This window comes from Lampetra fluviatilis, chromosome 53, assembly GCF_964198595.1.
Source record: "Lampetra fluviatilis chromosome 53, kcLamFluv1.1, whole genome shotgun sequence".
Lineage (NCBI taxonomy): Eukaryota > Metazoa > Chordata > Hyperoartia > Petromyzontiformes > Petromyzontidae > Lampetra > Lampetra fluviatilis.
This window is the reverse complement of record NC_136327.1, coordinates 4,777,838-4,792,503: the sequence shown is the minus strand read 5'-3', so window position 1 is coordinate 4,792,503 and position 14,666 is coordinate 4,777,838. Positions and strand designations below refer to the sequence as shown.

General features: G+C 46.5%; 1 protein-coding gene across 3 annotated transcripts in view; it reads left to right on the top strand.

Annotated features, from left to right (window-relative positions):
- LOC144949313 (BDNF/NT-3 growth factors receptor-like) overlaps positions 1 to 14,666 on the top strand; it is a 283,555-nt gene that overhangs the window by 132,705 nt on the left and 136,184 nt on the right. The gene's annotated exons all lie outside the window — the stretch shown is intronic.

The following is a 14,666-nucleotide window of genomic DNA, read 5'->3' as shown; positions in this document are numbered from 1 at the left end:
TGGTCAACAACAACAAAAATTCTGGCCTGGACTTTTGCAGCTGTTTTAGACTAATTTCAGGGTGCTGATTCCAAATCTGATCTCAGATTTGCTCTAGCACATCTCATTTTATGCTATCGGCATACCCCATTTTCATTGATTTTACCCGAAATTAACTCTGTCACTTATGATTGCAAGTTGTTGCGAGTCAGTGACTGCTTTAGTGTTAAAATATGGTGCTGTATTTTTAGGATAGTGTGTTTATAATATAATTTTATGTAGATATCCACATTTATTTAATATTTTTCTTCTGTAGTTTTTATTGAAAATTCAATATTTTATATCTCAAAAACCTGATGTTATAGACAAAAACTGCCAGATTTGGAATCAGCACCCCAAAATTACCTTAAAACCGTTGGAATACCTTATGCCATAAAAAGTGTGTTGACCAGTGTTATCAATGTCCCATTTTAATTACCTTCATATTTCTCGATATAAAAATTTTAACCAACTTTTTAACGGTGGTAGGGTGTCCCACAGGTTGGCATTCAGTCTGGCCCACAGGCTGGCCTACAGTCTGGTCTACAATCTGGCCCACAGGCTGGTCCACAGGTTGGGCCACAGGATGGCCCAGAGGCTGCCCCAGAGGCTGGCCCACAGGTTGGCCCGTGGGGCTACTGTATATTTGGAGTTTGCGTGTCTCTCTCTTTACCGTGGTCGCGTGGATTTTTCTCCGGGTCCTCCGATTTTTCCCCTCCACATTTGAACTAACGTCACGTGTTTCCAGTGTCCGGATGCTGTACGTGCTAAGCAGCCACTTTGTTGAGATATGATTTGTGATAGTCAGGTCGTTTGTGAAAAAATTGCGATATTGCTCAGTGGACATTACCTGGTAAAATACATTAAAACATCGGTTTATTAATGCAGTGTCGGAGGGAGCACTGTCTTGACAGTCTGGGGTTTGGTCGCCCGAAGTTTCCACTGCCTACTCACAAGCAGCGAATTGAGAGGGACCTCAGTTGGGTCACCGATCACTGCACCCAACAACAACAACAAATCCCCCATCGCATTAAATTCGAAATTTTCATTCAATTCAACAATTTGCAACTCTGATAATAATGAAACATGCTGGTTTGATCAGCGTGGGATGAAACTCCTTGCCAAGCTCATTAAATGCGTGCCCTCTGTGCGTTGAAATATAGGCTCATTGAATTGACTTTAGGTTTGGGATTTGAATCGAAATTGATTCACAGTGGACGTTCAAGATCCCCTGAACGGCATTGGCAAAAGGAGGCCACTGTGTTCCAGGGGGTCGGGGTTCCAAATGTTCTCAATAAAAAAAAAATGACACGCCACAAATTAGTCAATTGGGATAAATGCTCACAGCATGCAAGCAATCATCGCCCCCTACTGGCAGACCAATACCCCCCAGGTCACTCTCGCAGAGAGACCATATCCTTGTCTCTTGGATTCTCACTTGATTTCACGGAATACACTCGAAAACTTGGAATGTAATTGGGTGGAAAAATACATTAAAAACTCAATCCAAAACAAATTAGTGTTTCCAAGCTGCAAGAGTTAAAAATAATGTAATTAACATTTCTGCACCTCAAAGTGCCGTGAGTCCAACTGAATCGCAAACGTTGTTCCTTTTCAACGCAACACTTTTATTTATAACACGTAACACAAAGGGGTAACTGCCCCTTCACCAGATACAGACTAGGGTGGTGACCACCCAGCTAACTACTCTATACAGAGGAGTTACTGCTACGAAGGGTCGGACCCTCACTCGGGTCTCCGACCACGTGGTTGCCTCGTAGGACGAAGAGCCTCAGCTTGAGACGTAGAGCTTCCAGCTTGTAGGTGTTGAGCTTCCAGCTTGTAGATGTTGAGCTTCCAGCTTGTAGGTGTTGAGCTTCCAGCTTGTAGCTGTTGAGCTTCCAGCTTGTAGGTGTTGAGCTTCCAGCTTGTAGGTGTTGAGCTTCCAGCTTGTAGATGTTGAGCTTCCCGCTTGTAGGTGTTGAGCTTCCAGCTTGTAGGTGTTGAGCTTCCAGCTTGTAGATGTTGAGCTTCCCGCTTGTAGGTGTTGAGCTTCCAGCTTGTAGGTGTTGAGCTTCCAGCTTGTAGATGTTGAGCTTCCCGCTTGTAGGTGTTGAGCTTCCAGCTTGTAGGTGTTGAGCTTCCAGCTTGTAGGTGTTGAGCTTCCAGCTTGTAGGTGTTGAGCTTCCAGCTTGTAGATGTTGAGCTTCCCGCTTGTAGGTGTTGAGCTTCCAGCTTGTAGGTGTTGAGCTTCCAGCTTGTAGATGTTGAGCTTCCAGCTTGTAGATGTTGAGCTTCCAGCTTGTAGATGTTGAGCTTCCAGCTTGTAGAATTTAGCGACCCCGGTCCCTTTCAGGGACCCTCCTTATATCCCCCTATGGTCGGGGCTGCTCCGCCCTCAACCCTGCCCGCCTTCTCGAGCATTCTCGTTCTCTCTCGATCTTTCTCAGGAGCTCTCCCTGGACACGTGACCACCCACTAGCCTCCCCACCTGGGGCCCCTTGTGTGGACTCTCCAGATCACGTGTCTACGGGGTCAACCAGACAACCAGAGTGCCATGGCCCGGGGCAACCCTGCCCCTGGGCTGACGCTCACCCACTCACTCCCCCTCGTGGGAGCCCCCACCACACACTGTGCGTGGTGCCCGCACTATCCCAGTGCTCACCAAGCCCCGCTAGGGCTGATGTCACACACAGCCACCCACACGGTGTTGTCCACAATGTCGGAAACATCGAACGGCACTGCCCTTCCGGGCCGGCACCACACAGTGACATCCTCGATGTCACTACAAAAGCATAACTGTGGCATGACCTCAAATGCGCTCTGTTTGTTGCTGGACGTTTGGTCTTTTGGACCTCTGAGCCGAGTACTCGGCAAACTGTGATAACACTGGTCAACACACTTTTTCTGCCATGAGATATTCCAACGGGTTTAAGGTAGTTTTGGGGTGCTGATTCCAAATCTGGCATCAGTTTTTGTCTATCACATCAGGTTTTTGAGATATCAAAGATTGCATTTTCAATAAAAACTGCAGAAGAAAGATATTAAATAAATGTGAATATCTACATAAAATTATATTATAAACACACTATCCTTAAAATACAGCACCATATTTTAACACTAGAGCAGTCACTGACTCGCAACAACTTGCAATCATAAGTGACAGAGTTAATATCGGGTAAAATCAATGAAAATGGGGTATGCCGATAGCATAAAAATTAGATGTGATAGAGCAAATGGAATCTGCACCCTGAAATTAGTCTAAATCAGCTGCAAAAGTACAGGCCAGAATTTTTTTTATTTTTTTTTGTTGACCAGTGTAATAAAACTGACGGCAATAGCGCAGCGTGAATGCAACTGGGACTGTGTCCTGGGATGTCATTTAGTGGACTAATTGCTCTTGCTGCTGTGAAGCTTTGTATCCGTACATCGTTTTGTAACGCCTCCGTTGTGATGACTTTTGTTGTTGTTGTTGTTGTGTATACCTTTAGTTTGTATGACAATTCTTGATGTGTTTACCCGTTACATTTTTTGGTAATTTTTCCACTACGGGTTTCATTTACTTAATAATAATAATAATTGCTATAAATAGGAGTTATCCCTTCATGCGATTAGGCGTATCATTAATGCACAGCTGTGTGAGATGCAATTAGCATGAATTACGCTGTATAAAACTAAAATTATTATTATAATTGAGGGGGGGGGGGCAGAGGGGGGGGGGGATGGAGGGGGGTAAACAGCACATATAAATTACGGAGAAAAAAAAACAATGGAACAAAAATAAATTATCCCCCCCCCGCCCTGCCCCCCGCATTTAAACCGTAACCACTGCCACTTATTTACTCGCTTTGCGAACGTGCTGGCTCGCAACCACAACGTGAGCGATGACGTTCGTCTGCGGTGAGTCAGCGTGCCCCCCCCCTCCCCGTTGCCGCGTCGCAAAGGGTTAACGCGTCGAAAATGAGCTCGGCAAATGGATCCTACTGTTCGCCACAAGTCCGGCGTCTCGACTTACACGCACGCCCGTTCTGCAAGCAAATGAGCCTCACCAAACTGGATTACGCATCTGTTATCCGCCGCCTTCCCTCCTACACCCTCTCCCCCGCCACCAAATAAAATGCAAATCCCATCGACGACACGACATTGGAAATCCACTCCCGCGTGCGGAGCACGTGTGTCCACGTGGGTGTCCATCGTGATTTATATGTTTGTAACGCGAACGGTGTTTCGCGGTGCTCGGTGCACGCCAATGTTATCCTCCCGCAAACCTGTGCCCAAATTGCCTGGCTTGTGCGCAACGCCCGGTGACAGTCAGTAACCCAAACAGGGCCCCCCCCCCCCGGTTTGCGCGAGGCTAGCTTAGCATAAAGAATGCGAGTCTTGACAGCGGTTTTGTCAACGCCAGCGCTGGAAAGGCAAGGGCAGCTTAAGTGTGCGCGGTGCTGATCGCAACACCCTTTCGTGTGCCGTGCGGTCCTGCGAATCAAACTTGTCCGAACAGTCTGTGGCCTTCATCCCAGCGCATGGGGGAGACAATGGCATTGTAAGGTATCTCTGGTATGCAGGAGTTCGTGGGTTCGATCCCGACCCTGACGCCTCGAAATTTGGAGTTTGCATGCCTCTCTCTCTCTCTCTCTCCCCGTGATCGAGTGGATTTTTCTCTGGGTCCTCCGGGTTTTCCCCTCCACGTTTAGCATCAGCATGCGTTGAGAGTATTTGGCTGCTATACATTTTCGTTGAGCTATCATCTGTGATGGCCAGGTCGATACTGAAAAAGAGCGAGAGAGCTCAGTGGGTCTTACCTGGTAAAATTAAAAAAAAAATAGTTTATAGTTTAGTTTAGCTCTCTGTTGGTTATTTTTGTAATTAATTTGGAGACATTTACCATAACGTGCAGGCTGGCGCCGTGGTTAGCACGGCTGAGCTGCGAACCGAGCGCCCCCCGAGTTTGATTCACACTCGCCACATCTGTGGCGAGTGAGATACCGCCCTCCCCCCCCCGCCCTCTAAAACCAACCTGCAATGACAAGCGTGGAGAAGTATGATGCAAACGACCAAAACACGGCCGAAGGAAGGGCTTCATCTAGAAGTAGATTGACGAAGGGTAGTGGATTGTTTGTATCAATGCCACACTGCAGTTGAATTCCACGCGGCGTCGGCGTTGTTTGATGGTAATGTGTGCACGTGGGTGTGTAGCACAGCAGCAGCTCCATCTACCATACTCGTTTTTGTAATGCTTTAAAATATATATATACACATTCGATATCTGTTTGTTACGAGGGTTACATTGTACGGGTATCTGAAGACGATTGTAATATTTAGATAGTATGTACGTTAAATTTGTTGTTATTATTAATACTACAATATCCCATCCTGGCCAAAACGATTCCATGGATTCCAGAATCTCATTAATTTACTTAGGTTAAGCCTATATGTAGATTTTACTTCTTTTGCATCGTATGTAGCCAACAGTGCTATTATTTGTCATACACTGCCTCACCAGGAGAAGGCAGTGCAGCAAGTGGACTAATCGCCATCGGTTTCTATCTGTACGGGATAGAGCGTTTCCCCCTCACGCAAGGCGTGTGTTCCCTCCAGGTGCTTAAGTTTCCTCCTCCCACGTGGTATAAATGGGCTGAACACATCTTAAAAGAGAGACCCAATGTGATGGCAGGACCCTCCTGAAATATAAGACTTCCACTCAAGTGTGCCATCCTGGGTGACCAAGTAAATTACTATAATTATTCGGAGGGTCCTGCTACATTGGGGGATCTTTGGACAATTATATTAAACGAAACAATTTTTATTTTACCAGGGAAGGCCCACATTAATGTGTGTCTGACTTGATGTGGCTGAGGGGGGGGATGAACAGCGGTTGTGTGTACAGGTTGGTCCAAATGTCTTTTAACCCCTCCCCCCCCCTCCCCAATTCAATTGACCCCTACCATTTGTTTTCTCCTTCCATATTCATTTCTGTTTTAAATAAGCCTTATTTTAAAAAAAAAATTACGTTTAAGAGAATTAAATCGTGGAATCACAACACATCTGGATCACGAACCCTTTAGAACAGGGGTGGGGAACCTTTTTCTGCCAAGGGCATTTGGATATTTATAACATCATTCGCGGGCCATACAAAATTATCAACTTAAAAATTAGCCCGTTATATTTGGTCAAACATTTAATTAACTCAACCCCTAATGTGATGGGCTGGAACTGCTTCTCTTTGGCGAGGCGTGTGATGTTAGCTCGTATTGATGATGTTGCTACTCCCAACTGCTTTTCCAGGTTTGCTCCTAGATTTATTGAATTTCGAGTCCCGCCTGCGGTTGCCTTGGCAGGGCCACACCAAATGATTTCACGGGCCTCATACGGCCCGCGGGCCGGACGTTCCCCACCCCTGCTTTAGAAGGAAGGGGCGGGCATTGCCCATAAAGCCTCTTTGCTCGTGGACTATGGGGACAAGGCCCCGGGTCCTGTTAATGGGAACGAGCCGCTCCTCGGGCTGTCCCCAGGACAGCTGAACCCGATTTCCCAGTTGTCATTGAAGCGGAGCATATAAGGCGAGATAAGGGATCTTTGCCTTAATCCATATGCGGTGCTGCCGCCGCGTATATAACACGGAATAAATTTGAAAAAAGATTGCAGCACGCGAACGAACATACGTTGTTATTTGCTTTTGCAAAACACTTCACACCTTGGAAAAAAAAAAAACCTCATTGCATGTTAATAGGAAACGTTAACACGCAGCACCTACGCTCGAGAGAGAGGAGTCACTCGACTGGTTTTACCAGAGTATTAATTAAGCCACTCCAATACAACGGCAGGCGGTGAATTGAGTCTTCCTTTGGTTTGCGAGGTAGGGGGGGGGGCGGATGGTCCCCTAAACAATGAGACTCCTCATAGATAATCCCTTCTGACATCTTCCCAAATAAATTATGGGCCAACTCCAAACGCATCAGCGGCAGCCGCTAAGCCTTTGCGCCCTCCCGAAGGAGGAGGGGGGGTCCACAAGAACACAAAGCGAACCCGAGCTAAAGTTTAAGGGGACCCAAGTGGCTCAAGGGACCCCCCCCCCGGGGATTCACGAGGTCGGAGAGAAATATTTGACGAACCGAGCAAATATCGCAGCTCAAATTCCGAATCCTAATCAACAAAACAAGACGATGAAATAATTTGTTTTGTTAGACAATTAATATACATCTTCTTGGTTCTTTCGGTAAAGTCACGTAGAAGGGAAATAATAAAATAATAAAAATAAAACATAATAAAATACAATTCTCACGACGTTTCGGCCACAACGCAAGCAGCCGTCCTCAGGTGAAGAGAATTGTATTTTATTATGTTTTATTTTTTATTATTTTATTATATCCCTTCTACGTGACTTTACCGAAAGAACCAAGAAGATGAATCCCTGCAGTCACGAAAGCTTTAAATCAAAATTAATATACATTTCGTTTCTCGATCTTGACCGCGTCGTATATCTATCTCTCATCTCTGCGTGTGTGCGCGTGTCAACATTTATCTTATCTCACTTCATCTCTATGTCTCGTCCATATCCCCCTTCTGTCATCTCACGACAATGCTGATTTTATGAAGTGAAAGGGGTGGGGTGGGTCTCCTCCCCCCATTAGCTGATTTTGACTTCTATATTTGGGGGGGGGGTGTGGCAGAGGTTCCCTTTGCCCCTCCCATTAAGAATCGCGGGTGCATTAAACACACGTGATTATTGATTTATTTAACATCGTAATTGTAAATTATTGAAACTCAGTAAAGGTGTCCAATTTTGGCGGGGCGTTTCCTCCCCCCGACCAAAAAATAACATCTCCTCTCAGGGCCCAATGGACAACTACCACCACCATCATCACCATCACCACCGTCACCACCACCACCATCTCCACAACCGTCTTCCTCCTCCTCCTTAAAAAAAAACAAATGTAAACAGACCAACACGGCGCCATGTAACCTTCATCCCCGTTACGCAAATCTCATCCACACCTCGGCGATCACCGACAGCGGACGAAAGGGAGCAACAAAAAAAAACCACAAAATAAAATGAAAGAGACTGCGGCTCAGCTGTCGCGACTGAACTCATTGGCCGCTCGCGAGGCGATTTCTGCTGCGCCTGAGTGGGGGAGGCGTCTCTCGTAAGCGTCGCCGGCCGGTGACGAGGCATTGAGCCTTTTCCTTTGTTGCCAAGTGTTTGTTTGTGCAGACACGTCTGGGCTTTGTGGCAACGGCGCTAAAAATGAAAAAAGAAAAAAAAGGTGCGCGTGAGATTTGGCTACCAAATTTTTATTTTCTCCCGAACCTGGCCCGGCATACTGAAGTGAAGTGAGCGCGCGTAATGAAGGCATTTGTCAGTGACGGTGAAGAAATTAGCCTGATTGCTGTTTGTGCTCCTAATGGCTTTCCCGTGGGCTGCTTAAATAGCATGAAAAATGCCTCTTCCCTACCCACCCCCCACTGTTGTAATTATCGCCATTATTCTACTTAAGCAATGACCACAGCCACAGTTCATAAAACATATTTTTACAATTATTAGTATGCGCGCTGGCTTAGGCAATAATGCACATCTGTCCGTGTGTTGACAACTTTGCTGGGCTACTGGGAGCTGATGTGGGTTTTTTTTCACCCACGTGGGTTGGTGACGTCTTCCTTAAGCGCACCTCGCACGAACAGTGACGTATGTCACGTCATGTCACGTGGTGTACGTTGAACTTCTTTCGCACCGTACGTAGGCAACCGTGAGTAGGTGAGTGTACGTTAGTACGTTGAACGTCTTTTGCACCGTACGTAGCCAACCGTGAGTGGGTGAATGGGTGAGTGAGTGGGTGAGTGTATGTCTTGTACGTTGAACTTCTTTCGCACCGTACGTAGCCAACCGTGCTAATGGGAGGCGCGGGTGGTGGTGGTGGTGGGGGACAACAACGATGATCTGGTGGAGGATTCGATGGGAGGCTGGTGGGGGGTGGGGGGTGGAATTTGCCCGGGGTGGATTCGCCGAGACGAATGCGATTTTTTTTCTACCCCCCCCCTCGCCCCCTCAATATGTTTTATCTGTCGGGCAACATCATTGCAACGGGGGCATCTTTCATGGTTTATATAAACGCATCGACTGTTGGGTATTGCCTAAGACATGTAGACTCTGGGGACCCAGAGGAGTGGTGGGGTGGGGTGGTGGTCTCATAAGAAAGTAAAGGTTACAGCCATACACATTTTTTGCTCATGCCCATCAATCTCTATGGGTGTTGGAAAAAGTGCTTCCACTACAGAGTTACCCCCCCCGCACCCGCCGCCACCTCGAGAGCGTGATTTGGTCTACTCTTCCACGCCGGTTAGAAGTCTCGGACGACAGGGGATTACTCGCACGCTAACCCCATCGGAATCAAAATATTTATACTGGAGGAATCCGATGACCTATGAAGCTTTTTTTTTACAGATGTCCAATAGGGGAACGGGTGTCGGAACGTGACATCGCACACAACGTCCGTGCGGATCGACAGACTGCGCTGAACCCATATTTTTGGTTCTTTCGGTAAAGTCACGTAGAAGGGAAATAATAAAATAATAAATGTTTTACATAATATAATAACATTCTCACGACGTTTCGGCCACAACGCAAGCAGCCGTCCTACGTGACTTTACCGAAAGAACCAAGAATATGATTCCCAGCAGTCACGAATGCAGTGAACCTGTTCACACTCCTGGGCGGACAGATTTAAGAACCCTTTTCCCCCCATCGCATCAACTGCCGCGACCCGCAGATGGATTAGAACCGGCAACGCGCCGGATCTCAAGTCCAACTGCGCTCGCCGGCATTGCCCGGTTCCATCGAAAACCGAGCACTGATTCAGGGCGGCGTCTCTAGGACAGCGGTAGAAATAACACATTCCTGCGGAGGGAGCTGGTAGGAACGTTGGGTTGCTCGGTCAATGGCCAGGGTCAACGGCGGCGTGGTGTATTCCGCAAATATGCCCGACTGTGAGGGCGGGCACAAGCCGGCGTGAGTAGGTTAAACGTTGAGTTTTATAAGGGCACCACGGGGTGACCAGCCCCTCCCCACCCAGCCCCACCCCTCCCACCCCCCACCCAGCCCCACCCTCCCCACCCAGCCCCTCCCCACCCTCCCCACCCAGCCCCACCCTCCCCATCCAGCCCCTCCCCACCCTCCCCACCCAGCCCCTTCCTCCCCACCCAGCCCCTCCCTGCACGACGGACACAATAATCCCCTGTGGGCTGGTGTAACCAGGAGGTTCCTACCAGTATTATCGCGACGTATTGCTACTCAAGATGGCTGCGGGCCCGTTGTTCGCAGTGGAGCGCCTAAGCTATTGTTTCAATGGTTCACTTCGTCACGAGAGGACAGATCCTCTTCAATTACACCACGATAACCGCAGAAACATTTAAACCGCCGGAGGCAGACGGGTGAAAAGATTACGACATTCATTAACTAAAGTTCATGGGCGCTCTCAATGAAATAAATCCACTTTTACTATCTTGGCCATATTTAAATTCGGACTGCACGGTTAACATGGTTGTTGCGCCACTGTAGACGAACACACTTTAATTACCGTACTGTACTGATAGTTGCTATAACGCCGTGGCTATAACTGTTATATAATTGCATAAATACAGTACGTTGCCGGAAGAACACACAATTTCCTTTCACGGCAATTTACAATTGGAGCATCGTAATTTTTTACGATTACATTAATTTAATATCCTGCTGGAGATTTTTTTTCTTCCTTTTATGATTCGGAACACCGAGGCAGCTTCAGCAAAAGCTCGTCAGGAATTTAGTTTCAATCAGGATTTAGGATAATAATCCATAGGCTGTTACCCGAGTTATAGGAATACAAATATCATCGGATGAATTGTCCTTACGTTAATAAAACAAACATCGATTATCCTCCGTATAGTTTGATTAAAGTCTCGCTGGGCTCGTCGGATAACAGTTCGATTTTATCACTTTTTTAATTTCATAGGTTCTGAGTCATCAATGTTCCATCTCATGACCCTAATGAAGTGAGTTTTTATTTGTCTTCCCGACGCACCGTAGACAATCTTATAGCCAATTGGACTTACAGACAACCGCTTGCAAACAATTAGTGAATTTTTAATTTACAAACTAATTTTCGCAGCACTTCCACAAACAGCCGCGCTCAGCACGACAGGCGGCTGGAGGATTGCAATTAAGATGGTTTTCACAACCAAAGTCAGCAAGTACATCCCAAATGGAAGCATTATGGTTGGCAAAAGCACAAAGACGGATTATTTAATCCATCCGTGTGGAGCTTTGAGTGTTATTGCCTCGTATGCGGGGTGGGGGGGGCACGGAGGCGAGATTTAACTACTTCGTCTGGTATACAAGAGGTCGTGGGTTTGATCCTGACCCTGACGATGCCTATATATTAGGAGTTTGCATATTCTCCCCGTGGTTGCGTGGATTTTTCAACGGGTCCTACGGTTTTTCCCTTGACATTTCGAATCAACATCACGCGTTTAGAGTATTTGTCCGTTTTTGTTGGGAGAGATTGCGTAAGGCGAAAGCCTGCGTGTTATACTGACTAACTTCTATGGGGAAGATACTTTTCTGAAAACCATACAATTGGAGAAACTCAGCATCAAGCGGGTGAAACCTGACATCTCCGCTGGCGTTTCTTTAAAAGATACGCGACCTAACCCAACAACAACAATAAAAAAACACCCCTTTATTTCGGATAATATTTGGCGTGGAATCCTACGTGTTTAAAGGCGAGGACCATTACAGGCCACGAAGATGCGGAACCCATTTACATCGTTACGTGGAGACTTGTTGAAGCCCTTAAATGGGGAGGGTGGAGGGTGCAAGGGGTGGGGGCGGGGCACATGTTGAACTCTACTCTGACCTCAAATATCCCTTACCAAATTAAAGTCACATAGAGTACTCGCCGCGCATTGAGGGGCATTAATGACACCGCTGCAGAAAAACGCGGCCTTCAACAAATCCCACGCGAGGATGGTACCGTACATTATAATAATAATGATAATGATATTTTTTACAGACGTTGGTCAAGTTTCACCGTGTCGGTTACTTGGAGTTGTCTGACCATACTTCACTTCCCTGGTGACTGCAGGCTGGTCTAGTAGGTAAAAGGGAACCAGTGACTGGTTGACGCATCACATGCTTCTGGGGTGCAACGGTTGATGTGCCAGATGCTGCGAGTTCAGAGGTCGCCGGTTCGATTCGATCTTCCCGGTGCGGCGGTTGAAACGGTGGGGCAAAGTTCTTCAAATCCGCCCCCCACCACACGCATCTGTCCATCCAGCAGTGTGAATGGGTGCGCCGCAGTCGATTGCCAGGATGTGTGCGGCGGGGTAAAGTGTGGGTGCTCCCATCCCACCTCTGCTCAGACTTATGGGCAATGTTTAGAGAGGTCGGTGAAAAAATCCCTCTAGAGGGGCCCCCAAGAGCTTCGTTCTAGTGGAGAGCCTTCTGCTAGGTGTGGCGTGTGCAAACAATTGCAGGTCTCCGCCTTGACATTGTTTTACTGTTGATAGCCGTGAGCAGGAATCGAACTCAGATTACCAGGTGCATAGCACAGTTGCAAGAACCACTGTGTCACTCTCCACCCTAAACCGTACTGGTAGACAAATATCCCAGAGTGCATTGCAGTTGGAGTTAAATATATTGAGACAACACCACTTTGACGTTCGTAATGTGCCGCAGTGCATTTAGAATGGGTGGTTAAATTGTGTACTTAAATGACCTTAACCATATTCGTAATATTATTATTTTTGCAATAAACAGACGTTTGAATAAATGAATAGATTAATATTTATAGAAGCGGCGTTATCTGGGTTGCAATGGGGGGTGGGGGGGGGAATGGTTCCACATCTTCTGCTGCGTTAACGCGAAGTGCCAATCTACCATTACCATAAAGTGGGCAAGAGAACGCACACCTGCGCTCGAACATTCCCCAGAGACTCGGATGAAACACACATGCATTTATTACGGGTATCTGTCACCAAAAATACCTGTGCGATTGTGCAGGAGTTATTTCCAGGCATTGTTAAAGCCTGGGGTAGGTGTTACATATTTCTAAAAAAAAAAAAAATCCAATTAGAGGCAGCTGCCTCCCATTTAACAGCGAGCTGTGATTTCTTCCTTGGGTTTGCTCCCTCGCATAAATGGAAAAGCCCTCCGATGCCAAGGTTGTGCTAATGGATCGCCGTTTGTCTGGAGATCCCAAGAGGGTCTCTGGCCTAATCAGAAGTGATGGCTTCCTTCCCAATTAGGGTTAATGGAGCCTAGCCTTGTTTTCCTGTATCGACACTTACTTAAACCATATTAATTGGCCTTTATTGTTTTGTGGCCGTGCAATATCTCTGAAGAGGTCACAGAGGCATGATGTGCCGGGCCGGAGTGAGTAGGTCATTTTATTTACGCATTTCTCTGTTTTTTATGAGTTTACATTTGACATAAACCATTCATATGTTTTTCTTCTCTTCCCCTCACTTATTTTGCTCCAGACGTTTTTATTTGTTAAATATTAAAAATATTTATCGAAGAACAAATAATGGAGATTTTATAACACTTGACTGAATCCTTTAAAAAAAAACGTTGGCTTTCGCTTTCAAGCTATTTTGTAATTCGCAAAAGTCGAATACAATGTAAAAAGAAAAGTGGAAATTACTGGAGTGCATTTCTGCTCTGTCGTGCCCACCGTGCGTTCTTGAACTGTGATGAATAACTATTGACCAAGACATTGAGCAAGTTGCATTTATATATGTTGAAATGCATTTCTCCGTACTTTTGCTGAACACTTTCAGTATCTGTACAGAGAAAAGACTAAATGTCCATTGATCCGCATCTTGAAAGGTTACAAATTGCAATTCAGATGTGGGACATTTAGAGATTCCTAGTGAAGTGCCCACATCTGTGTACGTGTGTGTGTGCGTTTCTGTACCGTACTGTTATCACACAATGTAAACTCAGAACTCCCATATTCATCAAGAACACGGCCCTAAAGAGGATAGATAATTATTATGGGTGACGTGTCGTGCAATGGCCTATCTTTGTAGCGTCCCTTCGTAGCATCTAATTTTTTTCACAGCGTCTCTGTTCCATTGAAAAGGGACATTGCTGGAAATGTCACTTATGATGTAAATGTTCATCTTCAGGGAGTGTTGTTATTCATGAATGTGTCGAGTTTTAGTTTTGTGCTCGAGCACCAACGCCAACGCAGATTTGCAATGTTTTTGTTTTCATTAAGAAGCGGTCATAGTCCATGCAGGTGCAAACAACTCACGCCACTCTAAAGTTGTGAGTTGTGCGTTCCAGGGTCAATAATATTCGTGCGAGGAAGTCACCAGTGGCCATCTAGTGGAGAGATCATTTGGCCCTGCCGTAGGAATGTGGAATTTACAGAGGCGGCTCGGGACGAGAAGCAACGAGGTGGAGCACTGCCCTAAACCACACTTTGCTCGCTCGAGTAGCGGGCAGCCGCTGGTGATTGCGTTTTGGTTGTCGCGCGTCATGAACGCAGGAGGCCGAACGGTGCGTAACTTTCATCGATTCATCTTGGGTCTTTTTTTATTACACGCTTTCATTTAACTCACTCTGTTGTTGTCGTTGTTGTCGTTGTTGTTGTTGTCGTTGTTGTATC